The sequence below is a fragment of the Lycorma delicatula genome, chromosome 3, assembly GCF_047948215.1.
Source record: "Lycorma delicatula isolate Av1 chromosome 3, ASM4794821v1, whole genome shotgun sequence".
NCBI classification, from domain to species: Eukaryota; Metazoa; Arthropoda; class Insecta; order Hemiptera; family Fulgoridae; genus Lycorma; species Lycorma delicatula.
The window spans coordinates 143950038-143965302 of NC_134457.1; the positions used below are offsets into that span (position 1 = coordinate 143950038).

At 35.2% G+C, this 15265-nt stretch overlaps 1 protein-coding gene across 4 annotated transcripts in view; it reads left to right on the forward strand.

Moving 5' to 3' along the window:
• The first annotated feature begins 10628 nt into the window (after nt 1–10628).
• LOC142322067 (cathepsin B-like) overlaps nt 10629–15265 on the forward strand; it is a 37486-nt gene continuing 32849 nt past the window's right edge. Inside the window, exon 1 of one of the 4 annotated variants that reach the window (XM_075360715.1) lies at nt 10629–10669. The gene's annotated coding sequence lies outside the window, so the exon portion shown is untranslated. Of the gene's footprint in view, nt 10816–12195; nt 12335–15265 lie in introns of those variants that run through there. The other 3 variants (XM_075360713.1, XM_075360712.1, XM_075360714.1) reach the window with 3 other exon arrangements.

A 15265-nucleotide genomic window follows, 5' to 3' on the forward strand; every position in this document is an offset into this window, starting at 1 on the left:
GTAGTACCATCGTCGGCTAAATAACAACGTTTCCTTTGTGTGTCGGTGTCCCTATTCCGTAGTTCGTGAGGCCACGGAAATTTCAGGTCTTCTGGCAGGTTCGGGAAGCGATTTCGCTTTGACCTCGCCGGTGGTCATATATTAGGAGCGTTTTAGCTTTTGACTGTTCGAGTCGGGTTGTGTAAAAACAAACAGCCGTGCTTGGACTACATTTTCGGACTCTCACCTGGTTTTCTGTCAAGTGGAAGGTTCTTACAAGCTGTAAACATTGTGCCTGGCGTTGCAACTGCTGTAGTTTTTCTTTTAGCGGTATGGGGGGCAATCCGGAGCGGATAGCCTGGACGACTTGGTGGGTTTCGTCAAGGACTTGGTAGCCGTTGACCCCTTTGCACCGCGAAGATCGATCGGCAGGTCACCGCCAAGGCCGGGTTACAAAAACAAGGGACCATGAAGTAGTCCTGGAGTCGTAAATGAGCAGCAGGCGAAGCGGCTGCTGGAGGCCGACGTTCTGAAGAAGAACGGGCTGAAGGCTAGTTGCTGGCCGAGCGGAGGCCACAAATATTGGTGTACAATTTGCCAAGGGCAACGAGGGCAGAGGAGCCCGAAATCCACAACCACACACAGGCAAAATCCAGCATTGGATATGACTGCCGAGGTCTTCCTCAAGGGAACCAGGGTGGTCCAGCAGTTGGGGCGGAAAGAAGCCTCAAAGAGCCATTGGGTAATTGAGACCGTGCCTAAGATCCGGCAGGTCTTGGTGGCTGGTGGTCAGCTGTTACTTGGGTGGATCATACAGAAGTACCCCGGTGCTTCTATTGTCAAGGCTTTCGTCACACCTCTTTCCGCTATAAGGCACAGTCGGAGATGTGTGATCGTTGCACCCTTGCTGGGCACAGGGCAGTTAACTGCCCTAATAAGACCGCGCCTCATTGTACCTTGGTGAAAGGCTTTGATGCTGGACACTGGGTTGGGGGCAAACAATGCAGGTCGCACGATATAGCCCGGGCGAAGATCGTACATAATACGTCGTATGGCGACCCCTGATATGGGGGAAGCTTTCGAGGATGGCCGTCACCATATCGAACGCTTGCGCTTGGAGCAGTTAAACCTGCATAGTTTCCGGGCGACCACCAACGAGCCATGAGGATTCTTGAGGAGTACGACCTCGAGGTCCTCTTGGTCCAAGAGTCGTACATGATCGGGGATAGAGTGGTCGGCTTCCACGGGGTTGATGTTATTTATTCTCGTTGGGAACGGACGCTCTCTGCGATCGTGGTCGGCTCGGTCTCGTTGGGTGTCTTCTGGATGTCTCAGTTTTCTGATGATTAATTTACCGTTGTGCGAGTCACGAGGGGTACGCTTGATGTTGTACTGGTGTCGGTATACTTCCAACTTGGATGGAGTATCGATAACTTGTTGGTGAAGTTGAGACGGATTCTGGGGTGGATGTCTCCCGGGCATCAAAGTGTTAGCTCTTGGTGTTAGCTCTGGACGCTAACACCAAGTCTTCCACCTGGAGTTGCTTTCCGACTTGTTGGAAGGTGCCTTTGATGAGGGTGCTCTCAAAATCAGGAAAGGATCTGTGAGGTCAGCAGTTATCGACCCATCAGCCTCTTGCCGGTAATCGGCAAGTTGCTTGAGAGGCTGGTTGTGGAACGGCTCTGGGAAAGCATCGATATGAACTCACTTCAATCAAATCAAGGCCAGTATGGCTTCATGAAAGGGGTTGGCACCAAGGATTGCATCTTAAATGCTCTTGCCGAGGTGAAGGCGCCGACTGTAAATATGTTTCGGCAATTTTTACTGACATAGAGGTATCATTTCCTTCCTTGTGTTGGAGTTCTGTTCTTTATGAGTTGGAACGCCGCAATTTTCCCGTAGCCCTGCAGGCCGTAGTGCGTGACTATTTGTCTAAACGTACGGCTCTGTTTAGAGATACGCACTTGGCTGTGGAAAAGTCCGTCACCAGGGTAAGCCCGCAGGGTTCCGTTCTCGTTGCTGTGGAACCTGGTATTTGACGGATTTCTGAGACTGACATTCCGAGAAGGGGTTACGGCCTAGGCTTTCGCCGATGACTGTCTCCTGTTAGTCCGTAGTAATTCACGGCCGCAGCTAGAAGACCGAGCACAGGCGGCTTTGTCAACCGCGGAGGGCTGGATGGACTTGCAAAATGTAAACATTTCTGTACCCAAGACGAAGTTTATGCTTCTCAAGGTTACAGAAAAATTATCATACAGTCGTAACCCCCACATTAACTATAAAGGCTGTTTGATCAGCCGAGTTAGAGTTCGTAAGTACCTAGCTGTTTTGTCTGATGAGAAGTTAGTTGCTGATTAGCAACCACATTAGGCAAGTAGCGGCGGACGCCGTCTCTGTGATGCACAAGCTCGGAAGGATTAGGGCTGTCGGGCCATCATTTGTACATGATGTACCGAGAGGTCTTCGAAAGTATGGCCTCTTATGCTGCGTCCATAGCTTGGACAGAAATCGAGCACTTATTTAGAATTTAAGGAGTGCCCAGCGAAGAGCATTAATAGTATGCACTGGTGTTTTTAAAACAAACTCCTACGAGGCTACCACCGTATTGGGAAAGGCTCTGCCAATCTATTTAGTGGTGAAAGCTCGGGAGGCCATGTGGAAGTTGCGAAGAGGCAGGGAGGCCGAGGTATTTGGGATGCGGTTTCGAGCCGGGCCTGTACCGGAGCGGAACGGATCACAATGCACCGGTTCTAAATTTGCCCATCTCCCGCCTGAGGAGGAAGCTTTACAGTCTCGCGATGGATGCATTGCAGCAAGAACGACACACCACGACTAAGGGAAGATCCTTGAATAAATTTATACAGGACTTGGGAGGATGGTATGCCTCTCCTTCGTTTTTAAGAGCAACGGGTGCCCAGGTGTTCTCCAACCACGCGAATTTGAACCAATATTTGTTTCGGTTCCGCCTGGCAGCTAATGAGCTGTGCGTTTGCATGGAAGCCCAGTCCCCTTGTGGGAGGGGGCCAGAACTCAGGCCACCCTGGAATTTAGAGGTCAAGGGGAAAATTAGCCACTCGTAAGCGGAGAGTCAATGTGGCGTGAGCCGCATTGCCGGACCGTGTCGGTGTTCCTTAATTCCGTTGCTTTGTTCAACCGGCATCAGTAGTTTATTTAAGGGAAAGATGCCTACCTCGCTGCTGTGGGAAGCTATCCGAGAGTTATGGCTGGCCATCAGCCAATTAAAGTTCCAAGCACTTTAATATTGGTGGACAGGTACTTGCTGGCATTCAGCGACCTAGGCGTGGCAGCGAATTGCTGTCTTGACAACATAAATTTAATTTATTGAATGTCATATATTTTAGTAGTTGATGGGGTGTGCCTACCCATTTTAGAATATATGACAAGTGGGACACAAAGCAAGTGGTGTGTGGCACCATGCTTAGTTTGCTCACGCAATTAGGTTAGCTCTAGGAGCTAGTTAGGACACTGGTCACTAAACTGATTCAAGGCTCAGTAGCCGTTTGTGGCACAGACATTCAGTCTTATGCTTTAGGGCAACTGAATGGGTGGTGGCAGGAGAAATTCCATGCAAATCAAACTATTGAATGCAAAGGGAGCATTTAATTCACTGATCAAATCACAAATTTTAATGATACTATTTCCATCTGTATCTTATACCTCAGAAATTCGTTAGTACATGATGAAGAGAGAACACTGAATATAAACAATCTGCCAACTTAGTTTCGACTGCAGAAGATGATGTAAGAAGTTTTCCTTCCTGAATCAATTTGAGGACAGACTGTTTCTGAGATCTGCAAACTTCACAAAGCTTCTTCCATACAGTAGATGTGGGAGTAGTGTGTAAGGTCGTGTCTACGCAATTTCTCCATGACTTTCCCTTATGTCTATGAATATATGATGACATACCACTCCAGCTTTACAACACAAATTCAGATGTTCAATTGTAGGACTGTGGTTAAATTTACACAGTGCTTGCCGTCTTTTCCTAATCACGTTTCACCATGAAATGGAGGGATGTCTTGAGACTCTTGAAAGAGTCTCTCTTTCCTGATGTTTGTGGAATGTATCTACTAGCATTCTCAGGTATCAGGGAGGTAAAAGAGGTAAGTTGATCTAGGGCATCAGCACTATCATCATACTGTGATGGGTAGGCTTTATGGTAACAATACCAATTTGCTCATTCAACAATCCATCTCCGTGATCTTTTGTTCACCAAGCAATCGGCACCAAACACAATAATAATTGGTTTATGGTCATTGCCATAAAAGTCATCACAAACAAACCAATTAAACCCATGGAGTAAACTTGGTGAACATTCTTATGTTTACTCCAAGTAAACATAAGAAGAGATCGATGCTGGGTAAATACCAGTTGATGACTACATAAACATATATGATATATCATCCAGCAGGCAGAGGTCAAGTCTGTTTTACTCTATGATATTTCTTCAAGATGAACAGATAATTTAGCCCCATGAGATATGGTGGGCATTAAAGTCCCCTACTATTTACAATGGAGATGGAATTTGAAGGGGGAGATTTTGTGTACTGAATGCATTAAACTCAGAGTTTGGTGAAAGAAATAGATTGCAGATATGCAATTTGAAAGGGACAGAGATTTTTATGGCATCTGCAGGGATGAGGGTAGTTAGTGATATCCTTGTAGCTGATACCCCGTCACAGATGTAGACACCCACCACTTTCTTTACTGTTTATGAGACAGTTGTATCTATTAGAGAAATAGCCTCTGAGCATAACTGTTTAACACCTCTGAATGCACCATGTAACAAGAAATAGTGTAAAATATTGTTGTGTTTCATAGTTAGAGTATAACCTGTAATTTGTGTAGTGTTTGTAGTGAGATGTGTGTGTATAGTGTAAAGGTTTAGCAGCTTGGTGTGTTGTGGGAAGAAAAGCTGCCGAGGCTAGGCAACAGAGACTCTAACCCCCAAAGTCTTAAAAAGTAAGACTTCCCATCTGGGTTAACATAAAATTAATCAAATTTAGTTTATAGTATAATTGAGATCAAAAATTTGTGGAAACTTGTGGATTGTGATTACAATAAATCTGATTATTTTTTTTATACTGTCCCCTAGTGACAATACTGACAGAATGAGTACAAAGTTAAATTATATCTAATTCTAAACTTACCATTAACTAACTAATATAAAATTGGTACTATAGTGGTATATGTTAGTAAATTCTGAAGAACAGTATATAATATAAAATTAAAATAAAAATTCAGTCAAACTTAGCTAAACTTTTATCCATTAATAACAGTCATTACTATAATTATATAGTACATTAGTAAAATACTAAACTAAACTTTATCACTAATTTTATTAACAGACTTAATAAACTTTATTATTTACTTTTAAAAAATTAAGTGGATTGTATCTTGTTGCATGTGTCTTGAGTAATAACAAATGCATATTTTTATTCAGAGGTAAAACTGAGTAACTTAAAATATGTATTAGACTAAAAGGATTACTATTAAAAAATGCAATCTTTCAAGTGTTGCACAGAATTTTTAATACATAACTACATGTTTAATTCCAAGCCCAAATATAAACTTGGAAAAATTACTTGTACAATTTAATATTTACAAATTTAAACTATTAAAGTTATATTTTTGAAGAACTTTTATAAATGTAGTTTCATTGTTGGGCACCACTGTTATTACTACTTGACTTTTGTTGTAAGATTTTTAAAAATTTAAATGTAGAAATATTTGTTGTAAGTTACAAATTTACCAACAAAGGAAGTTTTCTAATCAGTTAAAATTAATAACTTCTTTTTTTTTTGTTTATTTTTGGTTTGTTTTTCCTCCAGGTCCACAGTCAAGCAATTCATTCTGCAGAGGATGAGATGAATGTTTTGTAGCATGTGTGAAAAATGCCATTTCTGACTGGGATTCAAACCCAGGACCTCCGGGTGAAAGGCCGAGATGCTACCACTCACGCTATGGAGGCCGGCAAAATCAATAACTTAAATCCAACAGTCATGTTTTATGTGGTTAAGTGTTTGACATTTGAAAATACTTCTGAACTACTGTGAATTTTATTTAATATAATAACGGTGGAATCTTTTAATGTTAAAAAACCTAGTTATTAATTTTGAACTGGAGTTCATATAAAAATGACCCTATTCCATTTTATTTTATAAAAGAGAATAACTTCACTCTCATACAAGTTTAGTTACAAATTCAAAGAGTGGAATGCATGCGAGGGTTTAGGGGGGTAGATGATGCATTATATAAATATAATAAGCAATATTTATTCATTCTCTTCAGTACCATATAGAATGAATCATGTAGCATGTGAAAAATGTAACTCATTTCAGTAATAATTTATAAGCCATTAAATACAATATTAAATTAACAGAAGTCACCAATTAATTGAGAAGTACTTCACTTTTCAGGCCTTATATTAATATACTAGAAACAGTATTAATTTTTAGTTTAGAAACTTCATAATATAATACTAATTAATTGCATTATCACAAAAGTATCTAACCTAAAGTATATATAAGGCATATATATATATATATGGGGATTAAAAAGTACATCAAAAAATGTATCTTTAAACAATTTGGAAATTTTAACAACAATTAGTAATTTTTTTTTAATACAGCTATCTTTGAAGAACTGCTTTTAATCAGGAACACTACCATCAACAATAAACTTTGACCAGTTTGAACACTGTGTTACACTGAGAACACTGTGTCACCATGGACTCATGCAAGGAATAACCATTGAGAGGAGGCTATTATTTGTTGTTAGCAAATAGGGCACACTAGGCTTACTCAAGAATATCTGATGACTCAAACAGATGCCCCTATTTGTGCTCACTGTGACTGCCAACTAACTGTACCCCACATCCTTATGGACTGTATCTCTTATGCGGCATTACATCGCAAGTTTAAACTAGGGGCTAACATGTGATATAAGTTAGGGAACAATGAAATAATACTATTGAATGTCTTATGATTTGTAAAGGCTGTACATCTGATTCAAAGATTTGATTACTCATGTAATCTTTATTGTCTATTTATACCATTTGGCATATGCTGGATGGTAATTTTATTCTTTTAAATTAATTTTTAATGTTGTATTTATTGTAGTTTTATTTTGCTTTTAACATCATTGGCTTTTTCCATCTATACTGTGTTTTTATATTATTGCTGTCTATATTTGTTTAATTAATTTTCAATTGTTTCTTTTTAATATTTATATATTTACTATAAAAATATTGTATCCAAGCACTAATAATGACACTTCGTTGTGCTCCCAGGAAAGAAGATTAACTGGGGAAAATATTCAGCATAGTACAGAAAATGCTGCTGAAGAACATTCATTCTTCTTTTTGTAGCTATCAGTTCCAAATGTTGGCTATCATAAATCTGCTTTTATCTGTATGTTTCTGCCCAATCACTTTAATCACTTTACCTTGCAAAATATTTTGTAAGAGCTGTATTACTTTTTACTCTTTCACATTATGTGGCTTAAGTAATTATTAATGAATCTTTCCCTACTTTTTGCATTATCTCTCTATTTGTTTAATGTTCTTCACACACTTCAAATACTCGAGGCCTTTTTTTTCTTGAATCTGTCATATCCATGATTACATTCTATGAAGCAGAACAAAAAATATGTAATGGTGTAATTATCTCATTTTTATATCCATTGTTCAAAATTGTATTTCTGATTACTGGCAAATCTATTTGCAGTGACGCACTGTCATATTATTGATCCAATATGAAGTAACCAAGTAATGTACATTCTTTGACTTTGACTGAGTGATTACATTACTATTAACAAGAATCTTGTGTTGCTTGCATTATGCTTGTGCAACCATGTAACCTGGCTAACACTGGGTTTTCAGTTTTACATGAGTAATTCAGCTTTCTTAATTTTCCCAACAATATTCTAACATCTCTTATGTTAGAAAATTATTAGTGAAGGATATCGTTTTGAAGTTAAAATGAAGTGTTGTTAGAGTTGAACCATATTTAATTTAATTTTCAGTGTAGATGAATGTTTTTTTATCAATATAATTTTTCTTAATCAGCTACTTATCAAACTGTATTAATTAAAAAATATTTACCAAAAATAGTACACATGGATATTACACAAACCACATAGAATTAGTCAGACCAGTTTTGTGCTATCCAATTAGTAAAAAAAATTGTTCTTTATTTGTTCTACTTCCTGAAAATAAATATCAAATAATGTATCATTAACTCTTACTTTTGACTTTTACTTACTTACTTTGACTTTTATTTACTTTTGACTTTTACTTCACCATAATTTTGCTCTGATATCAGTATCTATCCTTACTGATAAGTTGATCAGTTTATCAAGAATTGATCATTTCTCTTTTATGATACTGGTACTAAGTATTTTTTGAGAGATTGATCATATAAATTGAATTTAGAAAAGTTTTTAAGCAGCAAGAGAACGTCATTAGAAACATGGTTGTAATAAGAAAATGAGAGAAACTTCCTGGGATCATTTAAAGATTTTAACTGTGAACTAAATCATTAAGTTCATGTTGTTGAATTAAATGAGGAGATTTCTCAACAGATGCAGGAAGAAATTTTTCAACATCCTCTACATCATCTGCTTCATTTTCAGATTGTTCTAGCAATGTCAGATTAGAGGGTGGTACAGGTACAGGTAACTCCTTGTGGTATGGGCTTTAGAGATGAGGATACATCTGCATATTTTATAAACTTTCTATTTTTGAGTGAAAATTCAAAAATATCTGTCATGTAAAAGTAGCAGTTTGTGAATGCTTTATCTTTATCTTGCGTTATCTGGTCCTTAGGTTCACACCAAACCATCGATGCAGCAAACAGCATGGCTCATCATTTCCCCTTCAACCATTCAGTTAGATTTACTGAGCACAACACGCAAATAGCATGAGGCACCCAGATTTTATCTTGATCCCCGAGTGCACAATTAAAATATAGTTTTTAAGTTATTTTTATCAATTCAGAAATAGTCTTTCTTTGAAATTTAGCCATAAATTTACCACAGACATACCAGAAATTGTCTGGATGGTTGGAACATCCACGAATGTTTGCAGAAGCTGTGTTGTAGCAAATAAAAATAGGAAAAATCACTTTTGTATTATAAGGAATTGATGAGAATATAGCAAAACATTAATAATTTTGTGAAACACAGTATAGATAACTGAAGCTAGACTGAATAAGATTTTAAACTCTGTAGTAGGCAACAACAGATGTCTGTATGATGTTGCATACAGACATGTTTGTATGTGTCTACTTCTCATGGATACAGTGTATATATTTACTTATTTTTTCTTTATTAAGCATGATGCAAATTGTTTAAAGGTAAAATTACAGAAACTATTCTTAATTATAACTAGTAGTTGTTCAAAACGAGTTTATTATAAAACATTTTACAAATTTACTATTTACGTAAAACCTTTACATGGTAACATAATTTCAATAGCATATTTGAATTCAGCATCCAAATTACAGTGAGAAAAGTTGTTAACATGTTAGATACAGATTTTGTGTTGACTAGTGTTATTAACTGTAAATTATCAGGTGCATGGAACTAATTTCCTTTTCCTTTTTCATATTAAGTGTTAGTAGTGCATTAATAATTTGATTTTTATATATAAGTTCTCCCTAAGTTTTGGACTTTAACTCTTCTAGGAAAGATATAGATATCTAAGAAGGTTTACCTTTCTATAGTATGAAGATTGGCTCTAAAGATAAAGATGAATATGAAGATTGGTTCTAAAGGAGTCTCAGAAATACTTTTTTATCTTAATTCTACTTATATGGCACTTCATGGTCATTAGCCATTAAAGATTGCTAAGAATATCCAGTGAAACTTCACCAGCATTCTTTAAATACATTAATCAGTATGAACTACTTAATTAAATATGACATATAATGTTGGCATTTATACGTACTTCACTTCTTTTGATTTCCAGGATGCTATTCCTTGTTATGTACCTAGTATTCCAAAATCATCAGGTTGTTATGACTGTGGTCTACCATCTTACCATGACCAGTATATAATGGTTGTTTATCTTCTGTGCTCAAAAAAGATTTAAGTGTCCTTAAGAACAACCCTGAAGTATTCAGCTATGTTCAGATGGGGATATCCACCTGGCCATTCAGTATTCCCAAAGAAGTCAATTTCTCTTTGTAGGATTTTCTTTGAATTATGGAGCTTTATCATGGAGGAAACAGGCCTCTTTTTTTAGAGTAGTTGAAATCTTATAAAAGTGGAACTATGTTTCGATGCAGAACATTTCTGAAAAATTTACTACTTCACAACTCACCTCCATTTTGATAATCCAAATTAACACATTCACCGCCAAACACCCCGATCGACGTTTCATTTTTTCCGGGTCACCTACGCCAAATACGTCGTTAGGCGTTTTAGGACACTGCTTCATATAAACGTTTTTGCTTACTACTGTTGCCAGTCAACATACATGAAGCTTTGGCTATTGATACATAAAGGTTTAACTTATCGATTTATGCGGGTTTTTTCGATAATCGTTCGATAGTTTAATTTTTTCTTGATATTATAATCGAACTTTTATCTGTTATTTACAAGCTATGAAAATGGCGTCCTCAGCAAAGTATAATCGTAGTAAAGGTTTAGATTCACAGCAAATTGAGTAAGTTTTAGACGAGATATTTGCAGACGAAGATTCTGGTGATGTAGATATAATGATGAATGAACAAAGTGATAATGTTGATGATGATGTAGTAACGGAAAATAACGTGAGTAATTTTGCTCCTTCAGTTCAACAAGATAATTCAGGTAAGCAAATTCAACTAAGCAAAATATTCCCGAAATTGACTCTGATGAATGGAACGATACTGATATACCCGGAAATGAACCAGTATATAGTAGACAGGCATAACAAACATTCCAGCAAATCCTAGAGACTGTTTTCAGTATTTTACTATGTTTTTCACGCCAGCCTTCATGTAACTGAAACCAATCGGTATGCCGAACAATTTTTGTCATGTGTGCCTAGACCTTTCACCCAACAACACTGCAGGTTTGATGCCTGGAAACCGTGACAAATGAAGAGATGAGGAAATTTTTAGGCCTTTGGGTGCTTACAGGCATTATAAAGAAACCTACTCTCGAAATGTACTGGAGTTCCTCAGATATTTTTGCCACTCCTAAACAATAATGCAATGTCCCGTAACAGATTTAGCCTAATTCAAATTTTTTTTCATTTCAATAATAATGAAAATAGGGATGTCAATGATAGGCTGTATAAAGTAAGGCCCATACTGGATTTTTTCTGCACCTGTTTCAAGTCAGGATTGCTTTAGATGAAGGTATGCTCGTGTGGAGAGGTAGGCTCAGTTTTAGAATTTACAATCCAGGCAAAATAATAAAATACAGGATCATGTTGAGAATGGTATGTGACAGTATAACTGGATACATTTGTAATTTAGAAGTGTATTGTGGACGACTTGTAGATACTGTTATGAACCTGCTGGCACCATTCCCAGGCTTAGGTCATATTGTCTACATGTACAATTTTTATAACAGCGTCAAACTAACTCAAATGCTGGAAAGGAAGTGTTTTAGTGTTGTGGAGACCATGAGGAAAAATCGTGGTATTCCTAAAAAAATGCTCTCTGTTGCTGACACTCTAAAGAAAGGTGAAATGACCTTCAAGCGTAAAGATAAAATCCTTCTGCAGTCTTGGCGAGAGAAACATGTAGTAAATATGGTGTCCAACATTCATTCAGCACAGATGGTAGAAGTTCAAAGCAAAAGAGATCTCAGGAAAAAGATTTTCAAACCAGAATGTGTGGCTGATTATAATAAGTTCATGCATGGAGTAGATACTGCTGATCAGCACCTTTCGTACTACCCCTTTGTGAGAAAAACTGATAAATGGACGAAGAAAGTATTCATGTATTTCCATTTGGCTGCTGTTTGCAATTCACATGCTCTATATAAGCTTCAGAACCCCAATTCAAAACTTCTGAATTACATGCAACAAATTATAAAGGAAATGCTTGAAACCCAAACACCTACAGAAGATAATGCTACAGATCCAAGTTCTCCTGGACCTAGTTATCATCCCAGCTTGCCAGTAAGAGCCCCCAAGATTGATCCTATGTACAGATGAAAAAACATAAACTTATCCACATCCCAGCTACAAAGAAGAAGGAAAGACCCCCTAGAGACTGCAAGGTCTCCAAATCAAAGAAAATTCACAGCTCAACTAAGTTTCTCTGCATTTCTTGCAAATCCCTTTACACCCAGGAGATTGTTTTACCAGATATCACACTCTGAAACATTATTAAAGGTAACTAGAAAATTTCATTCAATTCTGTTCAGTACTTTTAGAGATATTTAGAATTTAAGATATTGTAAAAATACATTAAACTGGCAAAAATGGCTGGCACAGGGAAATGAGATGCCCAACAATGTGCATGGCAGTGAATGTGTTAATATTTTTATTTTTAAGTAAAACTATATTCATCAATATTACTAAATGAATAATGCAGTTTGGCTTCTTAGAAATCTCCTTGTCGATTTATATTTTAAGTATAGTTCAATCAGAGTAAGCAGATCCTATCATTTTTGTAGAAGAGTCTCTGCAAAGCCTACATAAAGAATTTCTTATTTGGCATTAGGTGGATGAGATCCTCTTCATCCCAGATTCAAAGTTTATTACAAAGCCACACCTGATCCTCACTGTTTAATACTCTTTTCACAGCTTCATAATATGGAAGGGTTTTAAGTCTGCTCAATCATGGTATCCATCAACACTTTGATGACAGCATTCTTTGCCTGACTGCAAAAATTCAAAACCAATTGAAATTGTTTTTAATACCACTGCTGTCTTCAAAAATTATTTTGTTCTCTGTGAGAGTTTTTCCAGGTTTCAACCATATTTAGTTATGTATGAAGACCCATTTTCTAATTTTTGTTAAGTCAATGGTTATTTTACAACCTTTCAGTGCATGGTTATTTGTTGATAAATGTTACTCCAGCCTCTGTTACTAATATTAAGCATTAACTTTATCAATGGTTATTGTTTCAATAGTATCTTCATAATGGTAAATAAATAATAATCTCCATTAATAATAAATAAATAATAGCCTCTATTACAAATAATAATCTCCTCTTTCTACATTTATGTCTGGAAAGTTCAGGTAAAAATCTACTTGCATGGCATTTTTCAACAATTTAGTTTTACTTGTACAAATGCTTCCATTTGTTTGATACCAGGAAAGGCATCTGATGTTTAAGTTGCTGTCAAATCTCATCTACCTAACCCCAGAAAAAGTGAGAATCTATGTGTAGAAAAATAAAAGATATATAAAATTACTTTATTACTGTTACGAGTATATATCATGATATCATGTTATTCTATTATTACATGATTGCTGCAAACAAACATTTTGGTTATGATACCTAATGTACAGACAAGTCATTTATATAGTTTACATTAATTATCAATTGTTAGTATACTCTATAAAAAAATAAGTTACAGGTTATCATACTGGATCCATTTCATAGTAGATTAATATAAAAAGAAATAAAAAAAAAAGAATAACAATCATTTACAACTTAATAAGGGTGATACTTAAAACTGATAACTTAAAAAGATGGTACAAGAGAGGAATCAACAGAGAATACATGAAATAGTCAGCTTAGACCTATAGAAATTGCAGAATACCGATGATGATTTTATGAATTATAAAATAATTTAATATAATATAATAATCATATTTATGTGTATAAATTTATATAATACAATAAATAAACAAATATGGACAATGTAAATGCTAATAAAAAACATACTTAATTAAGTTAGCTTTTTTGTACAACAAAATTACAATTAGTTTGCTCTGTTTCAAATATCAAACTATTTACCATGAGACTTCATTGTCTAAGATACATGTGAAGACTCAGAATTATATCAGAGTGAGTGAATTATATCAGAGTAGTCAATGAATACTTCAAAAAACAAACCAGACATTTATTCAAATAAAAGATAATTGAATTGATTTTTAATAAAAATTACTACATTATATCTGTAAGAAAAGTAATATTTTTAATGAAAAAAAAAATAGAGTTGACATGGTCTCATTTTTTAGATTCAGGTAAGATGATAATAGATTGACATATCTTTGTTTTTGTACTATTCAGAGAACAGTAAAGTTTTTCACAGATAGAAAATACTTCTCTATATTAAGTATATTGTAATAAATCTACCACAAATAGAAAAGAATTTCAAACTAAATATTATATTACAAAAAGTAGATTCTGGATAAATTCACCAGTTATTCAAATTCCTTTGAGATGATGAGAAAATTTTAAAAACAAAATTTCATGTTTGATGAGCCTTACATATAAATAGTCAGATGGACATATAAACCAATTTGATATCATACTATAAAAGAGATTTATTCTTAAATTTTCTCAAACTAGATTAGAAAATTATTACTAATGATGATCTGCTACATGTGTAAAGTTAGCTATAAGAAAGTGAAATATGAACCAAGGTAAAAATTATTTACTCCTGCTTAATTTCTGTAAAAAATTAAAAAATCTTCTACTAATGTTACATGATTAAATTTACTATAGATGAAGAACTAAAAATAAAAATAAATCAAAATTTGAGCATGAATAAATGTACATGAAACATATTAAACAAACAATGGAGTAGCTGTTTGAAGAATAGTGAATAATATATAATAATAAGTATTTAAACAATAAGAATAGTCAATAATCCACTTGATTCTGGACAAAACTGACTTGTAAATTGCTACTTAGCCTGACATGTTGTTGTCAATAAGTATCAAAACAAACAATTTTAAAAACTTCCAGTACTAAGCATTATTAAGGATTAAGAATAATTTTTTTTTTAAATCTACATAATTTAACTACAAAAAAGCGCAATAATAATATCAATATTGTGATAATTATTATCAGTACACAGATGTATTTATAATAATTATTTTTTAATGTATAGTTAATCAGAAAAATAATACAAGAACTATAATATTTAGCCATCAGATACTTCAAAATAAATTATAAATAATTAATTTTAAAATTATCAAAAAAAAATTGATTTTTTAAGGTAGCACTTCAATTTTATTACCCATAATCAAAATGAAAATGACTGATAATATTACAAAAAATATTGATTGATGGAGGAACACTGATGATAAAATATTAACAAAGTATTCAAAAAAAAAAAGAACTGCATTCAAGTATGAATGAA